The 17,162-nt window shown below is 40.1% G+C and overlaps 1 long non-coding RNA gene across 1 annotated transcript; it reads right to left on the reverse strand.

Annotated features, from left to right (window-relative positions):
- Positions 1 to 12,913: 12,913 nt before the first annotated feature.
- Positions 12,914 to 17,156, reverse strand: LOC111273075 (uncharacterized). Its single transcript, XR_002687857.2, has 2 exons — positions 16,128 to 17,156; positions 12,914 to 16,022 (listed from the first exon to the last, which is right to left on the reverse strand). It is a non-coding gene; the product is annotated as an uncharacterized LOC111273075 (long non-coding RNA).
- Positions 17,157 to 17,162: the final 6 nt, after the last annotated feature.

Here is a 17,162-nt window from a genome sequence, read left to right on the forward strand (position 1 = left end):
CACACACACACACACACACACACACACACACACACACACACACACACACACACACACACACACACACACACACACACACACACACACACTCACACAATCACTTCTAACCGCAGCAGGAGCAGCAACGGTCTACAGTTAAACAGGCCAAAGCAAATCAAAGGCGAACGAAGTAAGTTGTCGCTGTCATACGATGGCAGCAGCAGCAGCAACAACAACAACAGTAGTAGCATTAATTAATTAACATCAGTGGCGCTAAAAGATCTTTTGCTCGAGAAGTATGAAGAAATGACCGACAAAAACGACATTCAATAACTGGCTCTCTGAGGGCGTTCTAAAGTTATCGAAAGCAACAGTGCTCTCTCAGCCAGACCGCATTCCTGTCCGTGTCTTTGAATGAACGAATTAGCTTATTGAATCGGGACCAGTCGAATCGAAGCCTAGGTATTATCGAGAGCTAAAACGGAGAGCTCTAAGAGTCAGAGCCATCCTCTGGAGCCGCGGTGCGGGCCCCGACTGGGTTGACCTGTCACCTCTCGTCAGCTGACCCTAACCTCATGACAGCAGCAATATCTCAGAGGCGACGCTAGCAGAAGCAGCACGGAACTTCGTTGTAGGACATCTTAATAACAACAATGTGTCAGCGAGCTCGAATGTAACGACGACGACGACGACGACGACGACGACAACGACAACGCCGACGACCACACGCAAACGCCGCATAGAGCGAAACGGTGATATCTTTGCGTCATGTCATTTTGGTAGTGAGTGCATACACCGGAGGCGGGGGTTGTCTTTCACCGCCGAATAACAGCTGACGCTAACTAGGGGTCAGCAGGAGTGGATCTAGTCAAGTAGGTCCAAACCAGCTATGTCACGTAACAAAGACCTGTTATTATTATATAGTTCTCCTGTCATCAAACACGGAGGTCACAGCGACGAAGGCGCGTCTTTCATATTCCTTTCAGCTTTTTTGTATTCCTTTATCACACGTCCGTAGCACGTTATCACTCCAGTTGTGATTCGAATTACCAAACGTCACACGTATTCCAATGGCTCGGTTTAAACGGCAGGGAGTAAAGAAGGAGGCACAGATGTTGCTCGTTATTTGTTCACTGTAATCCTTCTACATCACATCGACATAGATAGCATCCGAATACAATATCATATCGATCACTGAGTAATATCCGCGCTGAGACAAGAGCTGTCACTGTTCGTTTATCCTGTCACAGCTGCTGTTATTCGAGTGGCAATTACTAGATTGCAAACAGATAGTTCTAAACGAAACAGAAGAAATTCACCACAAATTCGAACGTTACTGAGACACAACCTGATAATCCATCTGTAGTGAGCCACTTCAAACTGCAATTCGATACACATATAATTATTAATTATTGGTATTAAGTAAGACGAAACTAAATCACTGGGTCCGCGCACGCCCAATTCTTTGTTTCGTTAATGCGCGATGGCGATTTTACTTCAGCTTCATTTGAACGGGAACTGGCGGCCACTTGGTGCCTTTCAGCGCAACCTGAAGAGCGCCGTATGGAGTGGGAAGAAGTATTTTGGGAAAGTGAGTTGGCGGACGGGCTGGCCATGGTGGCGCCATCTACCGGCTCCGCCACCTAACCGCGGGCCCGACCCCCAGGGCCATTTCATATCGATGGCTACAAGCATCTACAGTTTGCGCGGTGCGATTTCATTGTTCGTTCTATTACTAGTACTAGTAAGATATATGCTGTATTATCATACATGAAAATTTATCAAATCTGACCAACTCAGCGACTGAGAGCACGGCCGTCAACGGTGACAGATCTGGCGGTGGCGCAGTCAAAGTCAATGGCTGGTACTCGTGGCAGTCGCAATGCATAATAACGACTCCGGCCACTAGCTGCAGTAAACGCGACAAACTCATAGATAATATTGTTGGGTTGCTTGTTGGTCGAGTTCACAGGGACAATCGCGCCCATTCTGGGTCAGTAGGTTAGGGTGGCGCGTGCTTTTTACGATGCTATACCTGCTTTAAAAGGCACTAGATCATACACAGAAACCCTTGTCGTGCAATGCCCATTGCTGCTTATGGTGCTTGTCTGTATGTATTGTTATGGCTACCATGAATGCTAATGTGGATATGCGGTACTTTCAAAGGCCAAAGATAGATATGGGAGAACAAAATGGAAAACGAAGAAAAAAAACGTTGAAAGTTATGTCATGTCGTCTGAGAGGACACGTGATCAGAGGTGTCGTCATAGCGACCTTTTGGGAAAGTGGTTAAGCGGATGGTTAGCGCCACCTGTAAAGCCTGGCGCCTCAATTTGAATCTCTTTGTGTTTGCAAAACTGTGTTCCGATACATTTATTTTCGGACGTCGCCATCAACAGTATTGGATACGATATAAACAATGTATTTGGATAAGCTATCGATGTATATGTCTTGAAAAATTCTACTATTGCGCAAATAAATATTTTTTTTATTTCATCCATCCCGTGAATACTGGTGCTTCAACAAACAACCGAAGCAAAGCAATACAATTAGAAAGTTATTTTTGTTGCCAACCAGCCGAGGTTATGTTCTTTCAATTAATTAACTACGCTTTTGTGAGATTCTGGATTTCACTGAATTATTTAGTCAAAATTATAAAGTAACCGTTGGAAATCAAGGTGGGCAACTACAATTTCGCTTCAGCTTCCAAGCGGGAAAGAAAAATTATGAATGGATTAAATTTCAAGGCAATGCCCTTTGCGAACTTGAAATCCTGAACGTTCAATGTTGAAGAAGCACTGTTACCATCTTCGGCGTCATAATTACTGCTTCGGTACCATCGCTCCAAACGCGTGCAACTGCATAATAAAAGATACATAATCTGTGCACATAATTTTTAACACTTTTTAAGCCTAGGACGTCATCCTTACGGAATTTTTGATGATCGGCAAATTGAGTAGTCGGGGCACTATTTCAGCAATCCAGACTTTAGCAACTCCCGTGAAAACTTAATGGGTAATACATTTTGGCCTTACCTTAGGAGCACGTTGTGATCTAGGTTCAAACCCGGACATAGACACACTTTCTTTTACCACCCCAGCACGGCGATACCAGACGTAAAACTCGAAACATAGAGAAGGCTTAGCAACTGAATATGGAGGTGCTTTGTATAGTTCTTCACGGTTGTATGACTTATAGAGATACGTATTTTTTTGCTAAAAAGCCTACACAGTACATCAAGAATCAAAATGGAACTTGCTATAATATCATTTCACGAACAGCAGATGGGACGATTTTAAACGATATGACAGTGTGGTCAATGAACCTTACGTGCCGAACCTCGTATCGAAAGCAGGCAATGTGTGTCTATTATTCAATTCAATGATGCACGATCTATCGGCACCATGTCTTACATACATCGAATTACTATGGTCTCTTTATTAGGCATTTTAACTACAGAGGTATATCCTGATAGGTACTCGGGGAGAAATCTTAGTAGATATTAGTTCAGTGCTGGGTAACACTGATAGATGGTACAAAACGCAATTGAAATTGTTTATGCTAATTGAGCTGTTCTCTTGTCGGAGTTGTTGTGTCAAGGACCGGAGGTCAAATAAAAAAGAACAAGTAGGAGTACTTTCTAGCGAACTCTGTTATCGTTCTTCTAAATTGTGACTTTTGTCACAAGCTTATCGGATGCATACCCTATGAGTAATTTCGGGCTTAATCCGTGTATTAAGTTACGAAATACGCCAATAGCTGTTGTTTTCTATGCAACCTATACCCTGAAGCAAAGTAAGGTGGATAAGAAAAAAATTCGTATGTAACCTACACCTTTAAATATCTGGCTCGTGCTTTAGAAGTGATTTTCGTGACTGTTTTAATTGTTTTTTAATGTTATTAATTGTTCTATTCAGTACAGGTTTTCACGTATTTGTACAAAAATCACTTCAGACTACATTGGACATTAAGCCAATAGCGAAGATGAAAGTTGAAGTTGTAGACAAATCTTTAAACACTCCACTCAGTTCACAATATTATTAGGTTTATAACGCAAGCAATCAAAAAGAGAATCTTGTGAACTACTTTTACTTGCCATTACTTGTACGGTATCTATCTAGAGTTACAGTTACTACAGCAGTTACCAGCGCGTTAAACCACAAGGAACTTTAAATGAATGATAACTTTTTTTCAAGTCGTTTAAGGTGTACACTCTAAGCCAAAATTATTAGTTACGTTTGTGGGGGCCTAATCGATCAAACCTGTGCGGATAAATATTGTCTAACTTTTTAAGTACGATTTGACAGTTGTGGCCTAATGTCAAATTTACTTAAGCTGATGAAACGCAATTGCTTAAAGACAAATATGGTCATGAAAATACGTATAAGTGATAGAAGTAAAGATATTATAGTGGTAAACAGAGACAGAAAGCCAGTGTCCCATTAGTCGCGCTGGATTTCTTTTAGATGCTTCTGGCTCAAATATAACCCATAGGCAAAGAGAACATCTGACAGTAACAAATGCATTATTTGAAGCTGTCGAATATTAAACGGGTGGGGGACGTAGTCATAGTATTTGCTTTAACCATATTGCCTTAGAAGACCCTCTGGGGGTAAATTTTTAGGCTTTCTTTGTTGTCATTTTTTTCACTATCTTTACTCAAGGATAGGTAAAATCTAATAGTCGAAGCTTCCAGGTACACGCTGATTTAGCATGTGCTGTTTCCAGAACCGTCCTCTGTTTAGGAGAAACCATTTGGTGGACATGCAACAAAAATAGAATGCCCGAATAAATACACCTAATATTCAAAATAAAAATTTCGTTTAAATCACATCAACAATATATCAATCAATTTTAAAAAGGATCTGTTAGGCCAAACCTCAGTGAATTGTATAGCTCGTCCACTAGAAGTCACGTTACGTATAATTAATAGCGGCTATCCGTATGAAACGTAGCTCAATAGAAGAATTCATCGATGGTTATAATATGGTATTTTATTACAAAGGACTTATTTATTTAACAATCTCCTTTAATTGCTCCCTTTTTTCCCGAAGCTATTTCAATCACGCACCCTGTCCGTACACATATACTAGGCATAATATTATATACTATTCTGTACTGTAAAGGTCAGTTAGGTGATCGACTTATTCGACTTCTGAACGATAACATACTTTTTTCATTGCGACGCCGGCTGGCCAACAAGGCGCCAAGGTGACATCTAACTATATATAGAAGATGAACTACCCAGTTCATAATCGTGACGGCAATGATCATGATGAAAGTAGCATTTGAAATATCATCAATTTTCTGTCTTATATATATATATAGACAAATGTTTTGTTGAAATGTGATCTAAAAGCTGTTCGACGGTGTATTGTCCCTATGCCGACTACCGGAGGATATAAGGACAAGGATCTGATACATGTCGGATGGGAGTGCTTCACTGCGGATTATGATCTTCATTGAGTTAAACAATAAAAATCGCAAGTTTGCAAACAAAGCGAACGGCGTAGGCAAAATAAAACGTTGTCACCTGGGCGGCGGTCATAGAAGTATCGTAGCCTTGTCGTAATCGAGCGAACAGTCGTTTTAGATTGGGAATAGAGAGAGTAACAGCGACATATTTTCAGTGTAATTTCAGTGCCCATGTCGACGCTGGACTCAACAAGGGATATCCACCTGAAGCCAAACTGAAACGACAACTCCAACGATGCTGGCGGCAGGAATGACGGTGGCCAAGATCGAAACACGCAGAAGCTGAAGTAGATGCACAAAGAAGCGGTCGCTGAAGACACCGACAATGAAATATTGCCGGAAGGGACATAATTGTTGCTCGTCACGACACAGTTTTGTCTGCACGCATAGCTAAAAGAAATGCACCAAACTACAACAAAATTTCCAGACAAATAGATGGACCCAACCGGCAAACGTTGACTGGCCAACAAGACCATGCCTCTGCATAGCTAGCAGCCACTGGAGACAACAGGTACTTGGACGCTCTGTGCGGCCCAGCGCCCACAAGATGTCCAATGTCCATTTACTGCTTCTCAAGTAAAGACATATACACACGTACACCTATGAAATGCACTATATATGTGGACATTAACGCAGGTGGGTAGACAAGTGTTATACGGACGACAGCCGCAATTCGCATATAGTGGAAATTGTAGCGCTAACCACCGCCATTACCATTACTACTACAGCTGGTGCTACTGCCGCTGTGGCCGTTTTTGCTCTAGCAGTTTCGCGCTTGTCCGCGCGTATACCGAAGGGTACGAGCAGTTCAGCCGACCAAAGTACTGTCAAAGATTGTACACTGAAGCCCTTTACGAGACGGTAATGTCGTATACACATATGTACGGGTGTACAGTGACGGGGCATAGCAAAAAGCCGCCAGCCGACCAGCTTCTCCTACAGCCAAAGAGATACGCGTATGTTTACGGCGTACAGTAAAGCTGTTCACAGTTATCTATTGTATGTAGACGTGTACGTGTATTCCATGGCGCCGCTATATACTTCAAGTGAACAAATGTCTCACGGTGACTAGTAAGTAGTACGAATACAATACACGAACGTTCTCTTCTGTCTTACTGTGAAGCTTCCAAGGCGCCCGGATCTTCACGTGTCCTTTCCTGGCGACGTACAATTCGCTATCGCTATGCGCTCACTACTTGTATATTTATGCTAATGCAGGTTAAGGGTCAACTTTTATAGGACAGTACATATGCAGTGATATAGCCATGGCGGCCAATAGCACCTGTGTTTCGTACGTGTGGATGTAATATTCACCAATCAATTTAGTCACGTGTACTTCTCTCCATTGTAGCGATAGTAACGCTATCGTGTAGATTTACCGCGAAACTCACGGCCCGTTCACGACAGGATGTCGTTTTGTTAATTAATTCGTCTACTCACATAGGCATATACATACTAACAATCACAATGAATAACAAAGGTATGTATGTCAACTTTCAAAAAATGACCCACAAATTATTGTTTCTACTGTTAACTATTTTACTTAGATCATTAACTATGCCACAAGAGCTTCTACCAGCAGAAAATACAACGAAAGAGGTTTGTGTGTGTGTATTTGCCCTACGCCCGTCCACATCTACCGCGACGCGATAAGTGGGTCACGTTTTTCAATCACTCGTTTTCTGTCAACCTATACCACATTACAACTGAACACACGAAAGAGACACAGTTCTTGCACGCCAAAGCACGTAGCGTAACTCAATGGACACTCGCCACCACCGATCGCGTATTCTACGTTAACGTCTTTCGCTGTTTGTCGTCGCTGCCGCCGCCCCCGCCCCCGCCTTGCTGTCGTTGTCGTATCTGCTGTTATTGTTTACCATGTTGTTGCTGCTATTGCTGTTGTTGTTACTATTGTCATTGATGGCGGCGCCGGCAGTGCTGATGGCTGTGGCAGGATTCATTGGAGAAAACCACTACAACTGCCTCTACTACTTGCTACTGAAAAATATGCTTTACCATGGTTTTTGCCATTTACACGCTAGAGTAGATGAACAGGGAACGTAGACAAGCTGGGTTGGGTTTGTAACAGCAAACATATGGCAGAGTCAATGACGTTAAGGACACAAAGCCTTCTTTAATCTATTTTTATCGGCGCTAGTACTGGCGGTGCACATGCCTTGTGAGGGGGGTCCTGTTACAGTTTACTTGACCACATGTTATGCATGTTATTGGGTGACTGCATGTATCTCTGCAATGTGTTGGAGTTGGAACAGTTTTAGATTATCCGGATCACAAACAAGTTCCTATACGCCCGCCAAATTTAAATAAATTGTGGATTAATATGTACCAGCGATTATTTAGCTGTGATTGACCCTATAACTATTTACCTGCTTTATTTCAATCATTTTGAATTGAGGGCAGACGTGCCCTTTTAGGAACGCTCTCACAAATATAGATGGGATGAGTGGTCGTACCTGTCTCCTATAGCAAAAATTAATCCCAAATAAGTACAGGTATTTTTGGGAAGCTTTACCACTGACGATTGATCCTGAACTTAGTGAACGGGCAGGAAGTTGTAATGTTAATAGGGGACACAGACTGTTCCAGATGTAAAACATGATGACGCACTTTACTTTGAGTAATCACTAAACACATTATAATAATGTAATACACACAGGATTGAGTTGTAAATATTACTATACTGTATTGAGTAACTGAATTTATTTTTTACTGATAGAAGTTAAGATTTTGTATTGGTATTCAAAACACAGTGTTGGGAAATTGATTCGGATTTTATACCTATACAACACATTTTATACTTTATTTGAGTTGGAAGAAACCAGTTCGCTATTTGAGCTTCTATGAAGTTCCACAACAAATTTAAGTGTAGTTACTAGATCCGGCCATGAATTTTTTTGCTATCAATTTTGCCGTCTGATCGTCTGCAACAAAATATCTGACAACGGACGCGAAACACTTCTCTTCCTGCCCTGCCCAATAGTGTGAACAGCTTGAGGATTACGAAAGCTTATCAAGCAACTTCAGCCTATCAGTTTTGCCAAACAAAGCTGCAGCCCAGACGAAAAACACATAATAGGAAAAGAATCACCTCATAACCCGAGAATATTATTTGTGAATATATTAAAAACTGCCTAAAGAACCCATGGATGTGACTTCAGAAAGATATATATATATATATATATATATATATATATCGAAAAAAGGTCCATGATGACAGTCGTTGAAAGGCAGCTTCAAAATATTTAAAGGTTCATCTAACTTTTCAGATTTGGCGGATAAGGAAGCTGAAGTTGGCTGTTTGAAGAATAATTGTCCCGTCAACACCTACGGCTATCCAAATGTTGAGCGAAGTGTATTCTGTAGAGTACAGAATGATTATATAGTTATATAATTAGTTAGTAATATATCATTAATTTAATCACTAAGTAATAATGCTACACGACTATTTTCCCAATGTGTGTTTCATGCGTGAACAAACGACGTCTTTTCAGTTCAGATAAATTGGTTTTGATTTAGAATCTGTATATGCAAAATAAGATATTTACGTTTCTAAGCGAGCAAACCAACAACTGGGCATTTCTCCGTTCGACATCTGACGGGAACCAGCCATCGCGGCTGGCCTCTCTTCCGCCATATTCAATCGCTTCCGAGTATTACGTCTGATAAACGAAAGTTTGACAAATGCACGCTATCTGGACACAAAAATTACTATAAATAAATAGCGTTTCCTTTACTGAATCTGTAGCTGTTGCTGTCGTTGATTTAGCCGTCAGTCCAACTTGGACGACCAGTACTACGCAAGCATCTGTCGACGATGCAGTGGATCCATTCAGGACCGTTTGTGTGAGTATTTGTAGATATTAGCGCGTTTCGTCACTGATAATAATTACAGATTTGATTCATATATGATCTGATCGATTATATATTACGGGCTGATAGGTGAGTCCATTTTTGTGCTACGTTCTTTATCTGAGGGACTAGACCAATCAACATCACGTATAGTAAATCAAGAAGAGCTATTTCAGAGAGTTCGGCTATACTATCGTTTTAAATATAGATTATCCGTTAGTATAACATTGAACTATTGTTCATCTTCATCATAGAATTAGGAAAGCAAACGTCGAAGCTAATTATAGTCTCTCGGGCGATTATGGTATACCGTTAACAATAAATTTTCGAGCAGACTTCTCTGCTAGTCAATCGGTAAAATACTACCTTGACATACAAGACATCCAATTTTCAATGCTCGTCTGCGTTCCCTTAGTAAGAATACCTGCCAGATCACAAGCTAATATTCTTGGTCAGATCGGAACCGCTTTGGGAGCCAGGATGCAAGAGATAAGCTAGACCAGTAGTATAAATCGGCACGCTTCAATTAAATCAAGTTGTCCTATAATATTTGGCTTACGTACATTGACGCCGTCTTTTCCATAAATATTTAAACTAATGGTATGACTTGAAGAACATGTTGATTCAAGAGTTCAATCATACGACAATTCTATTAGAACTTGAAATCATGATGAAGGTGCTTTTTGTCTTTGTACCTTAAACTGCGCCTCAAATTATTTGATGTAGCGTTATTCGGTACGGTTGTTTGATCCAAGTCTATGGGTTCAACTGACTACAATCGATCCTTAAACTGGGTAGCGTACAGACCCAGTAGATGAGGTAGCTAGAATGAAACGGCTACACGTAAACGGAAAAACCTTTGATCGACGAATGACCTCCCAGTTTTAAATTGTCCCTAACGAACTTTGTTTCCTGTGAGAATAAATGAATAAAGCTATTTATATGCCATTTACGAACTTATTTAAAGTTTTACAAATGTTATATTTGATGTACTTGAGAGGCGCTCAGGAGCAGACCTAATCGCAGCAGGAGTTTTCAAAAATTTTAACTTCTACTGGAACCTCAGGGCAAATGGTACACAGTGGTCACTAAAAAGATTTGTTTAAGAACCCAGTTTTGGCTTTTTGAGCATGCGAAGTTTCCATTCAACTCTGCTGAGTAAAAACTCATCATGAAGCTGCTCACACAATTACACTTGGACACGTTTCTCCGATGCTCCAAATGAAGCATCAGCAAACCCACGAATGTCTAGAGAAACCGAAGGCTCTGATAATACTGCCTGTCCGAGCTTGTGGCTGTTAGGAGCAACCATCACAGACACAGAATATGGGTGGGGCATGAAAAGTGGAATCGGACATTTCCGCAAACGTTGAATCGATTGTAACCGATAGGAATCCCTTAAATGCTCTTACAGTAATACTCGGTTATCGGCCGTAGAATCGGTCCGGATTTTGACCAAGTACGTCAGTAGTCTGAACAGACGGAGTAATTGCAGGCAGGCAAAGACATACATATGCACCTTTTGCAAATCTGAAAAGGTTGCAGCTCCATGGGGCGCCTGCATAATTTCCGTTAGTGAACTTAACGTAAAGCACACAGTAAAATACATAGAATTGCTAATCGCTTGCAATAACGGGTACCATTAATTCATCATCTTCACAACAGCTTTTCATTTCATATCTCCGTTGTTGAATAGTTCTAACACCAAAAGTTACAATGTTTATGCAAATGACCAATAGTACATAGATTATATTTTTGGACGTCCATAGGAAACTTCAAATGTAATTATAAATCTGAAGGCCGTCAGCTTGGAGACCGAACTCCTTCCAGAAAACCCTGCAGGTAAGACCATACAAAAATGTTGCCTTCGTATGCTATGCTTTTGTAGATGTAAAGCTCATATCTTTTAAGGATTAATCATTTACCTCTTTCATCTCTTCCACCAAACACTTTCCATCGGCGTTCCGTATAACCATCCGCTGTAGTTGACACGCAAAGGCATGGCGTAATCCCCAGCCATTCTATTATTCTCGGGGGCTATATGATTAAAATGGAAGATGTCCTAGATCTCTAGATAATCTGTCCCAGTAATGGATTAATAGCAAGGTGTTTGCCTATTCCATTAGGGACACATGAGTTGGCCTGTGACCGAGCGTAGGCACGCTTCGTTTGGTGCTGGACAGGGCTAGCCACCTGAATCAACGCTTAACAGCAATAATGAACATGAAAACTTTTAATTTTTTAAATTTTCGCATGATCTAAATATTAATTGTGACATCTTTCTTTTGAACAAGACCAACAAATGTTTCAAGTTTTATGTCTGGAACTTTGATGTGTATTTTTAGACTTTTCGCATAGGGCTGAAATGTATCAGTACCATAGCTCATATAGTCAAAAGTCCGTGGCGCGGTAGGAATCATTTACGGTAGGTCATATGTTTGAGCATTTGACGTTGTTATTACTGTCACTGCTACTACTGAAGTGAGCTCTCTCGTTATGCCGTAAGTGTATGCATAGATAAGTATTTTGTTTTGTTGAGCCAAAGTGTCTATTTGATTATAAACATGCCGCATGTGGTGTCGGCATCCAAGATCAATGCTGATCTTTTCGTAGTAGAGCGGCATACTAAGGCCAAGCTTTAATCCTTATATCTGGATATCAAGGATAAAAAAGGGTTTTAAAAATTAACCTGCTTAGACCCAGGAACTTAGGTTAGCATTCGTTAATTTTACCAACGCCAGCGAGTTTTTCGATGTGAAATTTAAATTATGAGTCATAAAAATACTTTGAGTATACATATACAGTAACACGCCACTATATCTTCAAGGGACTATCGTGGTTTGATATCAAAAAAGTCAAAGGTTCGCCCATTACTTTACTTGTGAAGATTTTTAGCGCGGTTGTCTTGATACTACTTTGCTTATACGGTTCAAACACAGGTTCAATATGGCGGCGAGAAAAGCTGAGTTGTTTCCGTCTGATTCTTCAATAGCAGTGCGAAATTCTGACTAAGTAGAGTGTTTTTCATTGAACTGTCAATCGCAGAAAAACATAGACAAGACGAAACCTGCATTGCTTCAAACAGTCGGTCATTATGGAGGGGCGTAGAGGCCGCAGCATTAAGCTTAAATGACATACAAAATAACGCATTATATACGGGTCTGGCCTGTTTTGAGAAAAGATTAAGGTTGGTGCGTATTCTAAGAGGTCTTCAGCAGTATCACTGGTGCGGGGTTGGCGAAAAAGTCCGGCCATTATCCGACGTAAGGTAATATTCCCGATAGTTTCGAAAACGATTGCGTTCAAGCGATTCGTGATGCCGAAGTAGGCTTCGTGTGTTCAGTTAAGGATGTAAAACGTTTTGAGTGAAAATCAGAGAGCTTTGCGGCGCGTTCGAAACCAGTCGTTTGATGTAATAGTAGCGTATTTCCAAATGTAAGGAACGCCGACACTTCACTATCAATTTCGGTCTTTTTGCCACTTAGGTAATTGCATCTATCTCAACTGAAGTTCTCCCATTCGATTATTTCTCACTGACTAACGGGAAAAAAGCGTTCACATACAGAAAAGAATAACACGTCGAGAATCAAGTAGACTAGCACTTATTATTGAATTCTTTAATTGAGTTCAACTTTTCGTTCCTTTTTGTATCTTTTAGTGTCATCTTTGTGTGTTCGTCATCGGTGCCGTTTTCGTCTGGCACGTTTGTATCAACGAGAATTGCTTCTGCCCGCCATTTTTACTTCGGCTCGCAGCGCGTCTTCATTTCGTGCAGCTTCAGTGGTACTATGTGTCATAATAATGGATACTGTTACGTGCGCGTGCTTTCTTGTTCTTTGCATGAGGGTAGTAACATTTTTATATGACAAAAGAGAAACTTCAATGCCTTTTGCGAATACTTGTTGGTGCTGAGCTTTCATGTGACATTATTCAAACGAATCAATAATTAAATCGTGTTGGCACAGAACTTCGTAAAGAAGGCATGTTCCTGTACGTGGGTGTTTGTGGAGCAGAAACTAGGTTACAATTGGATTACATTAGATGTGTTTTTTTTGTTGCCATTAATTGCTAGCGTTATTATTACCATCATTTTGTTTGCTGTTTTTTTGAATATTACTATTATTATTTTCTATATCTATGTGAATATTCGAGACGTCATTAGGTGAGTATAACGTAAGAGAAAACAAATGGGAAGTACCGTAAACTCGCCGAATGGTACGCCCAACACGGTCACCGCACGTTATACTATTCGGCTTTATTCAATGATAGTGACACTCGCAGAAGAAAAGTTGGTATATGTAAAGCTCAGAATCGACATCCCGTATAGTCATTGCTAAATCTCATACGCAGTTGTCAGTGTATCGCCGTTTGTATCACGCTTATCTTCAAAATGCCCAACATGGATTTTTGAAAAAAAAGTGCTTATGCCTTCGCATATCCACCCTAAAGTGGAGCCTGAATCTTCATCGCCACCTTCTACTCACACCTCTCCTAATTCCCCGGTCACAATAACAGGTGAAGCTTAATGCAAGACGGCTACATTATATTCACTGTTTGCACTTTTCACACCTGTAGTAGTAGTAGTAGTAGTAGTGCATAGTCGTAAGCAGCATACTCGTTCATGTATGTGTTTACCTTAAAAATAATTACGTTTTCTTATCTTTATCCTTTTTAGCAACGGGATGTTGGCCTAACAACGCAGGGCTGCGCTAAGCCAATGCTTGGTTTATTTTTCTAGCAAATTTTTACTTCTTTTCTCGCCAGTCGCTTCTCATTTACTAGAAGTTTTCTTCTTTTTTTTTTTTTTTGTTGATTTATCATTAGTTTCATATCTATGTCAATATCCGATGCAATCCTGGCTGTTTTTTTGATTTTTATAATAAGGGAAACATTATATCGTTGCATATTTTGTTAGTTGTATCCAGCCTATTCGTGTTATTATTGTGTAATTACTACTATAGTTATCATTTTACTAGTTTTTGCTAATCTTGTTGTGATCGTTATTGTCGTTGTTTTCGTCTGCTAAGCAGCACTACGTGGAACAGTCGTCATCGCCCTGGTACAGCAGTAGAGTTTCTGTTCGAATTATACTGTAATTTTATACGCGTTCATTTTATCCCTTTTGTCCGTGGCTTTCCAGTGGGGGATCAGTGGTCTGCGAGTGTGTTTGCCCCGTTTAAATCAGACTGCACGTCGAAATTCACGAATGACGGCTCACCTTGCATAGAGCTTGTCATGGAAGACTTGTCAGTGAGCCGATTCGAAAACCCCTTCGATCGATCGTAGTGACACGAACTTTATCTGACGTCTCGTAACTTATTGTAGAAGTGGCAAAGCACTATTGTTATTATCACTAATGTATGTATGTTATTATTATTATTATTATTAACAACACCACGAAATCGTTATCTTCATCGTTGTCAGCATTGTCATGGCCAACAATTTCCTGTTTTGTGCATTTTTACATTTCGAGCAATTAAAAGCGGGGTACAAATTTCGTTTTTCTTTGAAAACAAATAGTATCAGAGCAATATTTCTACTTTGCTTTTGATCAACATCATCCACTTCTAGTTGGTTACCTTCACTCGTTGCGTAAGGAACAACATTTCCTTTTGCAGTCGTAATAATAGTATTTAATACGTTTGTCATCACCGTTTACACTAACATCACTGCTCATATTATATATATATATATATAGTTATTCAGTATTTATTTCTCATCACTATATATTCTCTGTATTATATATTAATATCTAATATTGTCTCAGGTCTGTTTTCTTCGATTTTCTGTTCTTGTCGTTGTCGTTTTTCTTCTATTACTTGACAATTATATTGAGTATTACCATGTTACACATTGTTGGGTGTCACATTATACATTGCAATAACTTGAATAATGGTGGCAATAATAAGGTTATAAGCGCTTTTTGCCTCACGTAATTTTCATTCATAGTATTTTCATTTACGTGAAAATTCAAAGGAATCATATATATTCTGTTGCTTTCACCTGACTTTTAAGAAACTGTTTTTTTTTTTCGTTACGAATAGAAAGCTTCTAAACTCTTCACTCCTGCGACGTGCGCAATTCTGTCTATGTGGGATATATTCTCAAGCTCTCAACATGTTATTGTTGTCCATACTATTATTTGTAAAAACCATTGAAACAAGTTACAAAATAGACAACAATTCCAAGTTAATGGTAACAGCAACAGTCGTACTTCAACTTCAATTTACCAACAAACAAATACATATACGATTCTTATATTTTAGCAAAGTTAGCGATGTAAATGTAAGCCACTCCTCAATTAGCAGTTATGATATTCGCTGTGTTTTCACAGGGGCTTCTGGTAAAAAGAGCAGATCAATTTTTATGCACGGAGCTCGTTCATCCAATACAGGAAAGCTTGATATATAATAAATCTGTTAGAAACTTACTTATAGGTGCTTGCCAATATTTTTGCGACGCACAGCAGATTAAAGCGTAGCGTACATACAATGTCTGCATGCATACATACATACTATGCCGATTTCAGTATAGTTTTTTGTGTCGTCGTCTTTCCGTTCCAAAATTAGTGAAACAATGCAAAGCTTATCGAAAGAAAACAATGTTACCTCTAAATAAGAGCGTGCGTCTCGCAACAAAGACGTATTTTTGACCCAGGCGCCAGCTGATATATTCGGGTCGCCCATCGGACTCCACTGCAAAAATATGTAAGTCGTGATACCACTTCTGTAGTACATAAGATAAAACAGCGCTTCTACAAACTTTTGAAAGCATTAACACTTTATCAGTAAAGCACGTACCGCATCATTTTTACGCCGGCGATCCCTTCTATCACACTTTTATTTATTATGAATTAATAACAAATTTATAAAACCTTTACTACACTCGTTTTATATTTTTACGTGTTTTAGCGTCATTTCGACTAACGACTATTTAACCTAACGACCATGAACACACGCCATATACATTCAATCAAACATTACCGCAATCAATAAATTATTTGCAATAGGTAGTGGCAGCCGACTGCAATAACAACACTTAATATAACTTATTTTTCAGGATCATGGTCATCATTTTTGTCATTCATTCATCCCATGCCCCATCAGTCCGACGCCCGTCACGTGCCTACCACGTCGAAGTACGACGGATACGTTGATGTTAGTTCGGCAGTGCACGCTAATTAGTGTTAGCTTACGTATTCTAAGTGGCATCGAGTTATCGTAAATTACTGGAACTCAACGCCATCAAGCTCGAGACACCAACGTGATCGCGTTGTACCGCGTTTATCTGTAGGGAGCATTGTTTTACTCCAGTGTAACATGTAGCGAGCCCATATTTAAGTTGGCTAACTTGAGTACTTGCAAATCCTTTACCAGTCATTAATGACGATATTCGGGTTTCGCTAGTTCTTCGAACTGTAATTATTTCACTGGTAGATCTGAATCTATAGTTGCCTGAACCTTCTTCGTGGAACTTGTAGCCTGCCTCCGTGTCGATCTTGCGACCGTGCGCTCGGTACTGGGCACGCCTCATAGGGCTGTATCTGACAATACGTTAGCTACTAAAGGCTAAAAGACGGTCGTGGAACTAATGTGTGAATGTACGTCTCCGTGTATATTTGTTCAGTTTATAGAAGGCTATACAGGATAGCATTATCCAGGTATCCTTTTAGTGGTTAGCCACGTCTCGGCTTGTTGGACTAACCCTTTGCTCGTATCGTCATACTCGATCTACCTCGTTGTTTTCTCGTCTATTACGAAATTGGCACGAGCTCTACTTTCATTGCGATGTCTTTGTTTTGTGTGCTGCAAACCTAAATACACAGACCTTCGCAA

The sequence above is a fragment of the Varroa jacobsoni genome, unplaced genomic scaffold, assembly GCF_002532875.2.
Source record: "Varroa jacobsoni isolate VJ856 unplaced genomic scaffold, vjacob_1.0 contig04643, whole genome shotgun sequence".
Lineage (NCBI taxonomy): Eukaryota > Metazoa > Arthropoda > Arachnida > Mesostigmata > Varroidae > Varroa > Varroa jacobsoni.